The sequence below is a fragment of the Dromaius novaehollandiae genome, chromosome 13, assembly GCF_036370855.1.
Source record: "Dromaius novaehollandiae isolate bDroNov1 chromosome 13, bDroNov1.hap1, whole genome shotgun sequence".
Taxonomy (NCBI): domain Eukaryota; kingdom Metazoa; phylum Chordata; class Aves; order Casuariiformes; family Dromaiidae; genus Dromaius; species Dromaius novaehollandiae.
In genome coordinates this window covers 11,635,001-11,647,500 of record NC_088110.1, presented here as the reverse complement: position 1 = coordinate 11,647,500, position 12,500 = coordinate 11,635,001, and the positions used below count along the sequence as shown (strand labels likewise).

The following is a 12,500-nucleotide window of genomic DNA, read 5'->3' as shown; positions in this document are numbered from 1 at the left end:
TTGTATCTACTTGCACAGGTTGTAAAAGCAGACTGAAGATAACGTAGGAACAACCAGTAAAAAACTACAAAATAAATATAACCACAAAAAGCAAAAGTATGTCTACTACAGATAGCACGATATACACTGGTATATGAACACTGACCGAGGCCCCAGTTATTTTCTTCCACTATCCAAATGTTACAAAAAATACTAATAACTGTGTGTGAACAACAGTGCCATCAAAGCGCCAACTCAAACTCTTATTCTGGAACATCTGAGTAGCACCTACGTGTTGGGAAGAGGAGTATGCCAGAGAATAACAGATAGTTTTACACTTCATCTAGGTCCATAGCAGTGCCCCAAATGATAACCATCACTGAAGTTGGTAGCAACACAAAAACCAGGATACAATAACGTGGTCAGGTATTAAGGACGCCCTGTTACTAGTTCCTGATTGTCATCAGGAACAATTATGCCTTGATATGCAACTCAACACGCTATTGAAACAATCACCAATTCACAGTTTTAAAGAGAAGAAAATACAAAATACTTGTGAAATAATAGTTTGGGAAAACGTATTTTTCATTCCTATCTTGTTAGTGCATCGAATTACAAAACACCATATGAAATAGTGCTCACCACATCACAGAAGAGGACATTTCGTATGTGATACTACTCTCATCACAGTCTAGTAGAGAAAGAAAGAGGGAGTTGTTTATAGATTCCTTCTTGCTTGTTTTACATTTTCTATGTAGAAAAAAAAAATCCAATAACCCACAAAAAGATGTAGGTCAAATGTTCTCATCTCAAATCTTCCTTGATAAGTAGAGATTTAAGAAGTCTATATAAAAATGTGTTATTCCCTTTCAGCTCATAGGAAAAAATATTTCAGAAATAGCACATAAGAAAATATTCAATGTCACTAAAACTGGAATAGAAAATGTTTTATAGATTAACAAACATTGTAATGAATTTGCACAACCTTAACTGACTGTATACATAGCATAATGAAATGGTCTACATCCTTTCAAAGAAAAATTAGGTATTCCGGCACATAGCTTTAGAAAAGCATTGTTCGGAAAAACCTGCATTTTTTCCCAGCTACCATGTAATTTGTGAGATGCATTTTTAAATGATCTGCAACTGCAGCAGGCTTCATCAGTCAGATGATACAGATAGATAATTCACCAAACTGTCACATGATCTTCCATCAGTCTAAAAGATGTGAATATATTGCCACAAGCTTTGGGAATAATGGGTGCACCTGTTTACAGTGTCACCTCTGTTTGCTAATTGTCTCCTTGAGCTACATTTTACTTCTAATGCATTTATTTTTGACAGGCAGTGTCTATTTAGAAATCACATTACTTCAAGTGCAATTGTTCTTTTGTCTATCAAGTAAATGAAGTGTTGTTATACAGATTTCAGGTTCTGATTAGTGAAGTATCAGCACACCACAAAGGTCAATCAGTTATTTACCTGAAGTAATAGAAGTATGACAGGCCTCTTGGAAATCCTCTAGTTCATGGTATAGCTTATATTAATGTTATATATACACACCAGAATATATATACATACACCTTTATTTGCATGTATATATTATGTAAATGTATTAAATGCTCTAAAAATACATTATGGTATGTATACATATTAACATAAAGAAAAAAAAAACACACTCAAATGGATAAAGTCTATGTCAAAGCAGACCCAACTGGTGAAAACTAGAGTCAGTCCTACAAACACTTTGCAACATTAGCAGTGCATGTGCACAAGCTCCACACAAACAGACCTGATTTTTTTTAAATACATTTTTTAATTTTGCTTCCTTCTTTCTATAAAAGAGTGAAGCAAAATGTAGTTAAGGTTACTTGCCTTAGCTTAAACTAGTGAGCTGCCATAAGAAATTAACATGAGCCACTTGAGGTCTAAGGAGGACCACAGGGGATTTTTATTCACACCCATATCCTTATGTTTTTCTAGCCTGGATGCAATGTTACCAATGTTCAGTTAAATAGTATGTCTCGATAGGTTCAAACACCATGTCTTTATGTATATAGTAACATATATGAGCACAACTATAGTATCAAACAGAAAATTTTGAAAATCTAAATCAGCACATTGATCACAGCCACTTCACTGCATATATATTGATCCTATAAAAAAATGCATTTTAAGTTTTCATTACTGAGGTGGAAAACAGTACTACAGCAGTGGCTGCAGTGGCTTGCCAAAGCCTCATTATTTCTCGTGTACCTCTGTCCAGCTTCCACATACCATGCTCAGCTCTGCCACGCAAGTACAAGATCGAGGAGGAGCATATGAGAGCAATACTAAATAATCTCAAAATAAAGGCAAGGCCCACAACTAACGTGCCCATCCTCATGGAAGTCTATGTGCAGACCGGTCTCTGCACAAGCACGGCAACCTCTGGTGCTTAAAAGGGAATTCCAACCACCGCTGCTCTTTTACTAGTTTGCCAAAAGAAACAGACACAAAAAGCCACGCTTGCCTTAAGTCACATTCTAAATTGGCTCCCCAGAGCATTCCCCTACCTTGTTCACTAAAGCACTGTGTATGTTTTCTCAGTGTTTAGCATATGCTATGTAACCTGAGCAGGACTCGTATTGTTCCAGTAGTTGTTCTTCTAAAGTATGTTCCCATCAGGACTATAATTACATGCAAAATACTAGAATTAGAGCCATTCATAAAGTCATTTAAAATTTTCACTAGCACTTTTTCAGCAATGTTAGGGCACATCTTGAAACAGAAGATGGAAGAAATCATCAACCCTGGCCATAGATGCAAACCGATGATACAGTCCAAATTATTCCAAGTTAGCTTATATATTCCAAGACTCAAAATGCTACAGGAAAATCTTCATCAATATATCCTGAAGAGCAGTGCATTTTTCAAGTATTTCTGCAAATGTGGGCACAATTTAGATTTAGTTAATCATTCGTTAGCATCTTCTATACCTGCATTTATGACTAAATCTCCTGGAAACTTGAGTCTGAAGTTCTCAAAGCATATCTGTGGTCCTGCAGCTCCTAAAGTTAAAAATCACAACTATCATACACTTAGCAGCAGCAGGATTGAGCCCGATGCTTGTAAATAAAGGTAATGGACATGGAATTGCCATTTGTTCACAAGCTCAACATGTCTCACACAAAGCTCTGTCTTCTATCATAGCCTGAAGTTTCAGAAGAGAGACCGTTTATGTGGAAAGTGTATTGAAGTTATTAAGTAATTTTATCTATTTTATCTCAAGAATTACTGTTGTTTTCTTTTACACAACAGCTAGCAATGCTTAGAATATTACTTTGCATACAGAGAAGTGGATACGGGTAGCAAGAAAGCTGCTTGCCAAAGGCCAAATCCTGCAAAGCACTTCTTTTGCACACAAACAATCCCCTTGAAGTCAGTGAGATTTCTTGGATCTTCTCACCCAAGTAAAAGGACCAGGTCCTTAAACACCAGGAAATAGACAACTTGTGTTAACATAAAGCATCAAACAGGAGAAGGTTTCTGCAGTGGAGTGAAGTATAGTCACCTACCACACATGGCTAATGAGATGTGACAGGCCAAATTCAGATTAAACGTAAACAGGGGCACTTCCCTGCCTGGAACAGAACCTGTTAAAGAGGTCTATGTTTTGCCTGGTGCTTAGTATCAAGTAGTAACAATGTAATTACCATCATCCGGTGAATTAACAATATATACGGGCGTGATGAACACAGGGGTAACAAGACAAACAGACACACACAGACAAAATGTGACCCTCTATCTTCCAACTCCCATGGCCAGACCAGAGGTGACCATCCAACCCTGATGTCTGCAAAGCAACTGGAGACCAGAGGAGAGACCCTCCACGGTACAATCGAAAGGAATCCAGGGCATATGGACCTCAGTCTTCCAACACATCAGGATGCTGCTCTTCTGAGATCCTGAAAAGCCCAGGCTCCCCACATTTCTTAAAGGCAACCCCTCCATGCCCCTGGGCAGCCTGACAGCAGTCCTGGCAATGCAACGCCAGGCACCATCTCTCTCATCGGTCAGGGTCACTTCTCCTCCCTTACTCCCCCCTGCAAACATCTCCCTCCACTGCTGCAGAACTAACCAGCATTTGACCCTATTTTACTCCAACTTTTGGACCTCTTTACAACTGATAATGGAAACATTTAATTCTGTTTCAGTCACTGCATTTCTCTTCTATTTTAATATATATTTTAATATTGGAGTGAAGGGGAGGGGGGATGAGAACACAGCTCTTTCCAAGCAGAACTAATCTTCCTTTGAGAATGGGTGAATCCCACACAGCTCTAAAATCAGAGCTGCAAGAAACTCCAGCTAGTTGGGGAGACTGCACATCTCAGCAGGTTGTAAAACAAGGATAAACAACAAATTATAACTTAGTGGCAACTTCCGATTTCCCCCTGCAGCCGAGAATGTGTAAGACTGGCCACTGAGCATGTGGGTAAGTGCGGGGAGTACATATGCGACAACAGAGTTTATAGTGAAGTAGGGGAGCACGTGGGTGGTAGCAATTTGAAAAGCAGCTGTGTGTATGTTTTTCCCAGTTAGACTGTGAAATCACAAATGGTGGAATCAGCACTGTAAGCTTAAAACCATGTTAACCCACTTGGCTGCATTTTATTGTTAACTTTGCATCTACATTTTTCCTTATTTTCCAAACACTGAATGATTCCTCTGCCCCAACTTCCTCCTTTTATTAAAAAAAAAATAATAAGATTATACCAAATATTTCTAATGTAGTGATAAAATGGGGAAGAATGAGAGAGAATTATAAAACAGGACGTTTGTGGTCAGAGCCTTTGGAACACTCATAGTTACATATATTTTCTCTAAGTAATCAGGAATGTATTGGTATTTTGAAATTATGTATCTCTAATAACACAAAAGTACTTAAGAACAGAAACAGACAGTAATGGAAAATGCAGTCAACTGTTGACAACATATAGAATTTCAGAAAATAATTTACAGAGAACAGCACAGCAGATGAGTCAAAATTTTCTCAAAAATATTTCTTGCCTCCGATAGTCCAATGTAATTCATTTTCTATCTCTGTTCATTAATCATTGTTAAAATTAGTGATCCATTTCTTCCACTCTGCCATCTGCACTCAGCTTCGTAACAAACATGACACCTTCCTGCATAATAAAACCTGACAACTACGAGGATGCATTTCCAAATAGCTTTCTGCATATTTGCACCTCTATAACTGATTCCGTTGTCAGACAAAAGTGGATTATTTAACCAGAGTTCTTTCTTTATCAATTCAGTACACAGACGTGTGTGTGTGTGTGTGTGTGTGTGTGTGTGTGTGTGTGTGTGTGTACAAAATGATCAAGTAAAAAAATCAGTTAATTTGAATTAAATAGATATTCGAGATATCTGTAAATTCTCACAGTAGGTAAAATTGATCATATATATGTATGTTAGGTTCAACCTTCTGCTATGAAGCTTAAGAATATAACGTTTGGTTTGGTTTCATCTTGTAAAGTTTGCATACACAAGAATTATCCTGACACTCCAATTTCCTCCAGAAGAAAAAAAATTCATATCCAGCTCTGTTTTGTTTCCCAGCCTTTGATCACTGACAATTTCAAATAAATATTTTTAAGATAAGATGAAATATCCAAGCAATGAGAAGATATAAGAAAGTGCACAGATAAATAATTAAAATTCAGAATGTCATTCTGCACTGCTAGGGCTAGCCTCCTCATCTCTTGGTGGCAGACAGGAGACTGGAGAATGGGGTTCAGCTCTTGGTCTCTTTCCATTCCATCAACAGACTTAGAAAGATGTGTCAGCAGCATATTTAAGCAGTCCCTTCATAAATGGTAATTACACTTAGATCCCACTGATCAGCAGAAGCTGCAGTTGCTCAGCACACTAAAAATCAGACCACTGGTTAAGCCATACACATACAAGTCAATGGGAATCTCTCCACTGACCGTGATGAGTCTGGTTCCCTGTTCACAGCCCACAGTGGACAGAACTGCCTGGCCATTGATGATCAGAGCTGATGAGCTATGAAAGCCTCAGTCCACTTCTGCTTAAAAAATGGCAGGCATTTAAAACAGTGCATGAGGTAGCATTAAGGAGCATGAAAGTGCATACGAGAATCCTCCGGAGCCTAAAAATGGTTACCAGAGCTCTTCTAAATTTTAAAATCCTGTCAGTCAGGCCTGAGAAACATACTAAAATTTAACCCAAACTGGAAAAAAAGCAATCTAAGATAAGATTTCCACTCCATAGTAACTTTAAATAATTGTGGTTACAGCAAGTTCTGCAGGTGCCTTGTGATAGCAGGCAGAAAGACAAAACACACAGTGTCCAAGATGGGAACTTCTGCTACTTTTTTGGTAAGACTCCTCAATTTCAAATGTTAAGCCATGGCCACCAGAATAACACATACCCCTGTCCACACGTGTTCACCTTCAAGCCAGGTAAGCACACAACCAACGAGCTGACCGGCAGGCGCGCAGCCTCGGCTGCATGCCCAGGCTGCTGCCCAGGCACACTGAGGACGGGCAAGCACTTGGGCACAGTATGGAGGCTTGACAGTGGGACCTGGAGACAGAGTGCTGCAGGTAGGAGACCATGTTCCCCTCCCAGCTCTGCCAGCTGACCTACTCACGCAACTCGGACAAGTTGCTCCCACTCCGGATGTCCCTGTTTTCCCATTATTAAATGGAGATGCTGACACTTGCCTCCTTTGTGACGCACTAACAAAAAAAGCTGAACGGTTCTGAATGGTGCCACAGACCACAATGCGTACAGGCAAACGTTATGTGTACCTCTGGTTAACAAAGCAACCTTCTCTCAACATCCCAAATTTCATCTGAACATTACCACCATTATCATTCCTATCAGACAAATTTGTAACAAAAACGCTCAGCAGAGAAATGTTCTTCCATTGCTAGCATCTTTTTAAGCAATTAAGCTTATAAAGCATATACTTAATAAATTATGCAATGTATACTGCAATGCTTCTTTTTGAATAGATTAAAATATGAGAGGGACCTAGAGCACAAGCCCAACAGGTCAAGTTCAAATTTAAACAACACCTCCAACATACACTGTGAAGTACAGCAGAACATTTTAAAAACAAAGGACCCAATGCTGCCTTCAGAGATATGTCTGCCACTTCCACATGCATCACAGGCCATAATTAGACACAAAGTGTCTGCAAAAATTATTTCATAAAGTTAAATCATTTCTGTATTACAGGAAGTATGAAAAAAAATCACCAAAAAATTAAATCAACCTATTTTTGATACAACACTGTCTAACGCAAGAGCAAACGTATGTCACTCTTTGGAAGAAAATCTGCATCTGACATGAAAGTGTCTGATTGAAATTTAAACCAGATGTGATATGGAACAGCTGAAATCTAAAGTTTGGAAAAACCAAGATGTGTAAGTCATATACTAACTGACTCCTCCTGCTAGCTATTGCAAGGGTAAAAGAGCCCTTTTAAAACGTGTTCAAACCAGAACCTTACTACACACACATAAACACTTTAAACCATGGGCATTATCTTTTAAAAACATTTTTTTTATTTTGGGTGTCAAGTTGTGTATTTTTTAAAACATTTCCCTTCAATTTGTCATGAAGTAAATTGAGTGTCTAACTTATTTATGAATTTTCTGTGTTTTTATACAATTCTCAGTAAGCATTTAAGAACAACTACCAACTATTCTTTTTATTCTTCGCTTGGAAGAAAAAAAAAAGAAATCAAACTGGCATTGTCTCTATAACCAGCTCTTTTGCCTTTTAGTTTCCTTTTTTCTTCACATGTCTGCATACTGACACATTCAATTTCAGGTTATCAGCACATCTGAATTACAGAATACTGATGGGGATAGAGGGCAGGCCTCTCTGGACTGATTAGCATCATTTAAGAAAGCATTCACTTGCTTGCTTCATTGGCTGCAGGGATTCCATGATGGGTGGCCTTTTAGCATTAGAAGTCAATATGGAGCAATCTCATTTGAATTAAATATGGACAAAAGAAAAGATTTGATTGTGGTTATTCATAGCTAACCTTTTAATTTCGCAAAGCTCTGAAATTTGAAGGTTTGTAAGCCATAAAACTTAAATACACTCAGTTTTTCATTTCTTTTCAACTTGTTTCTCTTCTCCTCCTCCAGTTTTTATGTACTTTTTAATTTGTGCAAAACTTAAACCAGAAGCTTATTTCAAAAGAAATGTCTGAATGAATATTCAGGAAAACCTTTTAACCTAGTTAAACCTACACTGACTATAAGAGGAGGAATGGCTGATTTTAATCCATAAATGTATGTAAATCCACAATGAAAAACATATTTATCTCTATCACACTCATACTTGTTTCCGAATGGACCACAAATGCAGCCAAGTATTTCATTTAACACAAATAGTTAGGTATGGCTAGTCATATTATGACCTTTGTCAACAACAGCAGAAGTCCATGGAAAGGTTGGAGTGATTTAAAGTAGAACAACAACAAAATCTGCTCGTAAGGAAACAAATTTCTATTCCCACATTAGAGTAAAATTATCATATGAACCAAAACACAAAATAGTAACAAGAAGTTCTCAATAACTGGTGAAATCATCAAAGTGTGTAGCATGAGGCTACAGAAATAGTGGCTGGAAGAAAGCAAGTAAATCTTAAGGTTTTTCAATAGATGAAAAGAAGTTAAGTACAGAATTTGACTTCCAAGTAGATGAAAGCACAAAAAGTGTAGCCAACCTCTCTGAATATCTGATCCCTCTGCACTTGAAGACAGTGGGAGTTTTGCCATTAACTTCAATGGAAGCAAAATCAGACATTGAGAAACGAAGTGGAAATGGCTTTTGCTGAGCTGGGCTGACTGCCATGGTATGGGATAAACTAAGCCTATGAGGAACACAGGATAAATATCACGCTACTTCTAGCACATGACTTGTTTCTTTGCCACCTATCCCAACAGACTAGGCTTAAATTTGAAATATATAGTTAACTCCAGTCCAGACAATTTCATAGATATCCTGATGAAGGAGAAAAGTATTAAAAGTCCCTCAGTGGATGTCTCATAGAACAAGATTCCAGCAAATTATTCTTGCATTGCAGACACAGTTGAAACTGAAAACGAGATCTGTTTAAAGTATTTCCATGGATCATGTTAAAGAATTAAATCAGCCCCATAGAAAGAAGCAGCAAAACACTACCTGTATTTACATCTTTTAGTTGTTCTATGGAAGTTAAGCCTGGAATCATCCAAAGTATTCACAGAATAACTCCTGTATTCCTCAAGATTTTAGTTCCTTCCTGCTGTTGTAAGATAGAGAGCACCTAGATGAAAGAGAATGGAAGGTAGGGAGCGTATTTCCTGAAATATATGCATTCAAACTTTTCAAAATGTGTAATCCCACTGTAGCTTTCAATATTTTTAAAACTCAGCTTTTCCAGGTTTCCCTCCTGTCCCTAATTTACTGATTTCCCCAAAATACAGATTTTAGGCTTCTTTCCCAGCCATTATACCAGATACCTGCACTCTCCTGCACCATTACATCAATAGCATCCTTAGCATGCATTTTGTCCATTTTTAAATACAGTAAGTCTAAATAAAGAAACAAAAGTGCTTGGGAGTACTTTCATTGCAGCATAAGCATTCTATAAAGGCCCTTCACAAATGTTTCCAATATGCTTTCTACTGCAACCCAATGTGCAACTTCTAAACTACACCACCACAAGTAAGAAATTAGAAATGTTGAGGGCTATTGAACACTGAATTTTCACAGTGCATCTGCACAAAGTTATTTAGCACAGATGTTTCTGTAATTGTGATCCACTGGAAAAACTCAAAGTGTTCAATGGCCCTCACACTTCCACCTGCAGAGCAGTATGGGTCTAGTACAACTATGCTGAGCTGTAACATGTAAAAAGCAGGAAGAGGGGCTGGATCAGACTTTGTACGATTTTCTCAAACAGTGTTATTCTGCTTTGTTTGTGAAGGAGTGTTGTGATTTGGGGTTTTTTCTTTTCGTTTACAAAAAGACCCACATATTAAAAAGGGGTGAAATAGATTTTTCATGCCTGGCTTTGAACCTGGGAATCTCCCACAGTGCAACTAATTGCATTGCCAACAAGACACAGGAGTACACCCACAAGCAGCATAAAATGCAACTGTGAGGGGTGTGATGGTAAGTCTTTATAAATAATACATTCATCCCAAGGTACACTTGTGTCTATGTTGTTAATGTAGGTATTTTTTCATTAGTAGCTGTTAAGATATCTGGGCAGGTGAACATCAATATGCCTCTGAAGACAATAAAAATGAGGAAATAACAAGAGGAGAGAACTTGCTTCTTAAGCAGAATCGTTAGGTATATTCAGACCAAGCAACAGCAAAAGAAAGCGAGGATCATTACAATGATGTTAGCTCTCTTATTCATTCATACGGCCTCAGAAATTCTCAGGAGAATCTCTCTCTTTTCTGACCTTCAGCAAAAAAGTGAATCTCAGAATTTAGGGACAGGCAATATCTTCCTGCCTGCAGAAACTGCTGAACAGAGCGCAGGAAGTCCAAGTGCACAAACCTGTTTAAGGAGCACTGAATAAGGACCAATGGCTTCTTGATATCCCACTGTCAATGTACGAGGAAGCAGGTGGATCATTCACTTAACTTCCTTGGGAACCTCAGAAAAAGGATTATAGAGAACTTCTTTAACTGAGAAGACAAGAGGCAAGTGATTAGAGATCTATAGGGGAGATAGGGATAACACAACTTTGACATAAAAAGCATCATCTAATATGGTCATCAGCACACATTGGGCTGTGCGTCACATAGACATTTAGTGATTGTTTTTTTGCAAAACACTAATCCATAACGTGGACTCACGTTTTGAGCCATAAAAAGTAAGGATAATGGCTAAAGTTATCATTTAAAAATTGGCTGTAGTAACCGCACAATATGTTTTTCAAAGCATATGAACAATAACATGACAATTCTGACTACATAAACACTTTGTGCTGCCATCCCATCAGATCTAACGAACCCTCTAACAAATTTAACCATGGCAATGCTTTAGCAGGAGTGCAGCCAGGATCACTTCATTGCCTCAAGAATCTTTCACAGTTCTTGTCCCTAACAAAGCTATTCCTAAAAGTATCCTTTGTTACAACACCCTTCTCCCATCTCTAGTTCTCTGCAGAGTCCCACATGACTCTCTCCTTTAACCTTCTCTCCTTCACTCTTCTGTCTAGGTGATCGCTCTTGTTACATGGCTTCTTCTTCCAAGTTTATGCCAACAACACACATACCTATTGCCTAGACCTGTCTCCTTCCCGAGCCTTGTACATTTGCTTGCATCTGAGACCACCTCTTCTAATTACATTGCTGCCAGTTTAAACTGGAAAGGATAAAACTGAACTACTTGCCTTACATTTCAGCTCCTGCCAGTCCCTACCTTCTTGGTCACTGCTAATTAGCAATACCACTTCCTTTCCACCTTCAGTGTGATTCCTTTTTCTATCTGCCTCAAAAATTCACAGTAACTCCCAAACCTTGCTGCTTCTTTCCTGTACTGTATTTTAAGGAACAATATTTTCTTTCCAAGCAGTTAACACTCTTCAACTTCTCCCTCCTGACTACTACTACGACTACGTCTACTTACTCATTCCCCAAATACCCAGCTCCACCCCAGCACAGACAGCTGCTCACTGAGTAGGCCTAAGTTTCTGCAATAGAAACAATAAATAATTAAATGATAATGAGGAGGCAGCATTTTGATAAAGGAGGTGGCACTATATCCTGTAAGACAGCACTGAATCAGTGTGCCAAGATAACAGTGAGAAACAGGTCTGATATATAAGCTGAGTTTTCATGCAAGACTGAAAAGCAGAATTCTGGTCGGCCATGGTAAACATCTGACAGTACTGCAGAGCACTCCAGTTACATTAAATTTACCACCCTGGGAAACATTTTTAGGGGGAGTGCATAACACCCTTTTGAAAATTGAACACAGGACCAGAACCTCAAAGGCATGCAAGCCCTTGACCCTTATTCAGGCACCTAAATCCCAGCAAAATGGAGATCAGGCACCTAAATATCCAAAAGGCCACACACTTCAGAAGCTCTAAGCCACAGGCATGTAGCTCCCTTAGATACTTTTGAAGTTGTAACCCCTGGTCAAATACTATCTTAAATACTACCATCCCACCACCTAAGTTCTCACAGCAATTTTATCTGATTGATGTATTTATTCCTGTTCTGTACTACTACACCCTGAAAAAACAGCTTTCTTGTGCCACCTTAGAGGTGGCTGCTGTTCAGTGGGAAACCGTGTAGACAACTATCTCATCGGCATTTTGTTAAACTTCGTAAGTGCAAAGAACTTTGAGATGCTTGAGTGAAAGTTCCTAGGTAAGTGCACACTACACTTACAATCACAGGCTAATCAAGAGACATGAAATAACATGTAATACACTAAACATTCATTCAGTACTCTTTCAAACTGAACCTCATG

At 38.4% G+C, this 12,500-nt stretch overlaps 1 protein-coding gene across 4 annotated transcripts in view; it reads right to left on the bottom strand.

Annotated features, from left to right (window-relative positions):
- The window catches only part of ZNF536 (zinc finger protein 536), a 356,025-nt gene that overhangs the window by 309,531 nt on the left and 33,994 nt on the right, over positions 1–12,500 (bottom strand). For 3 of the 4 annotated variants that reach the window (XM_064519628.1, XM_064519626.1, XM_064519630.1), the window contains exons 1-2: positions 10,572–10,679; positions 9,201–9,324 (exon numbers count right to left, since the gene is read on the bottom strand). The exons of the other annotated variant lie outside the window; for it this stretch is intronic. The gene's annotated coding sequence lies outside the window, so the exon portion shown is untranslated. Of the gene's footprint in view, positions 1–9,200; positions 9,325–10,571; positions 10,680–12,500 lie in introns of those variants that run through there. 4 annotated transcript variants of the gene reach the window in all.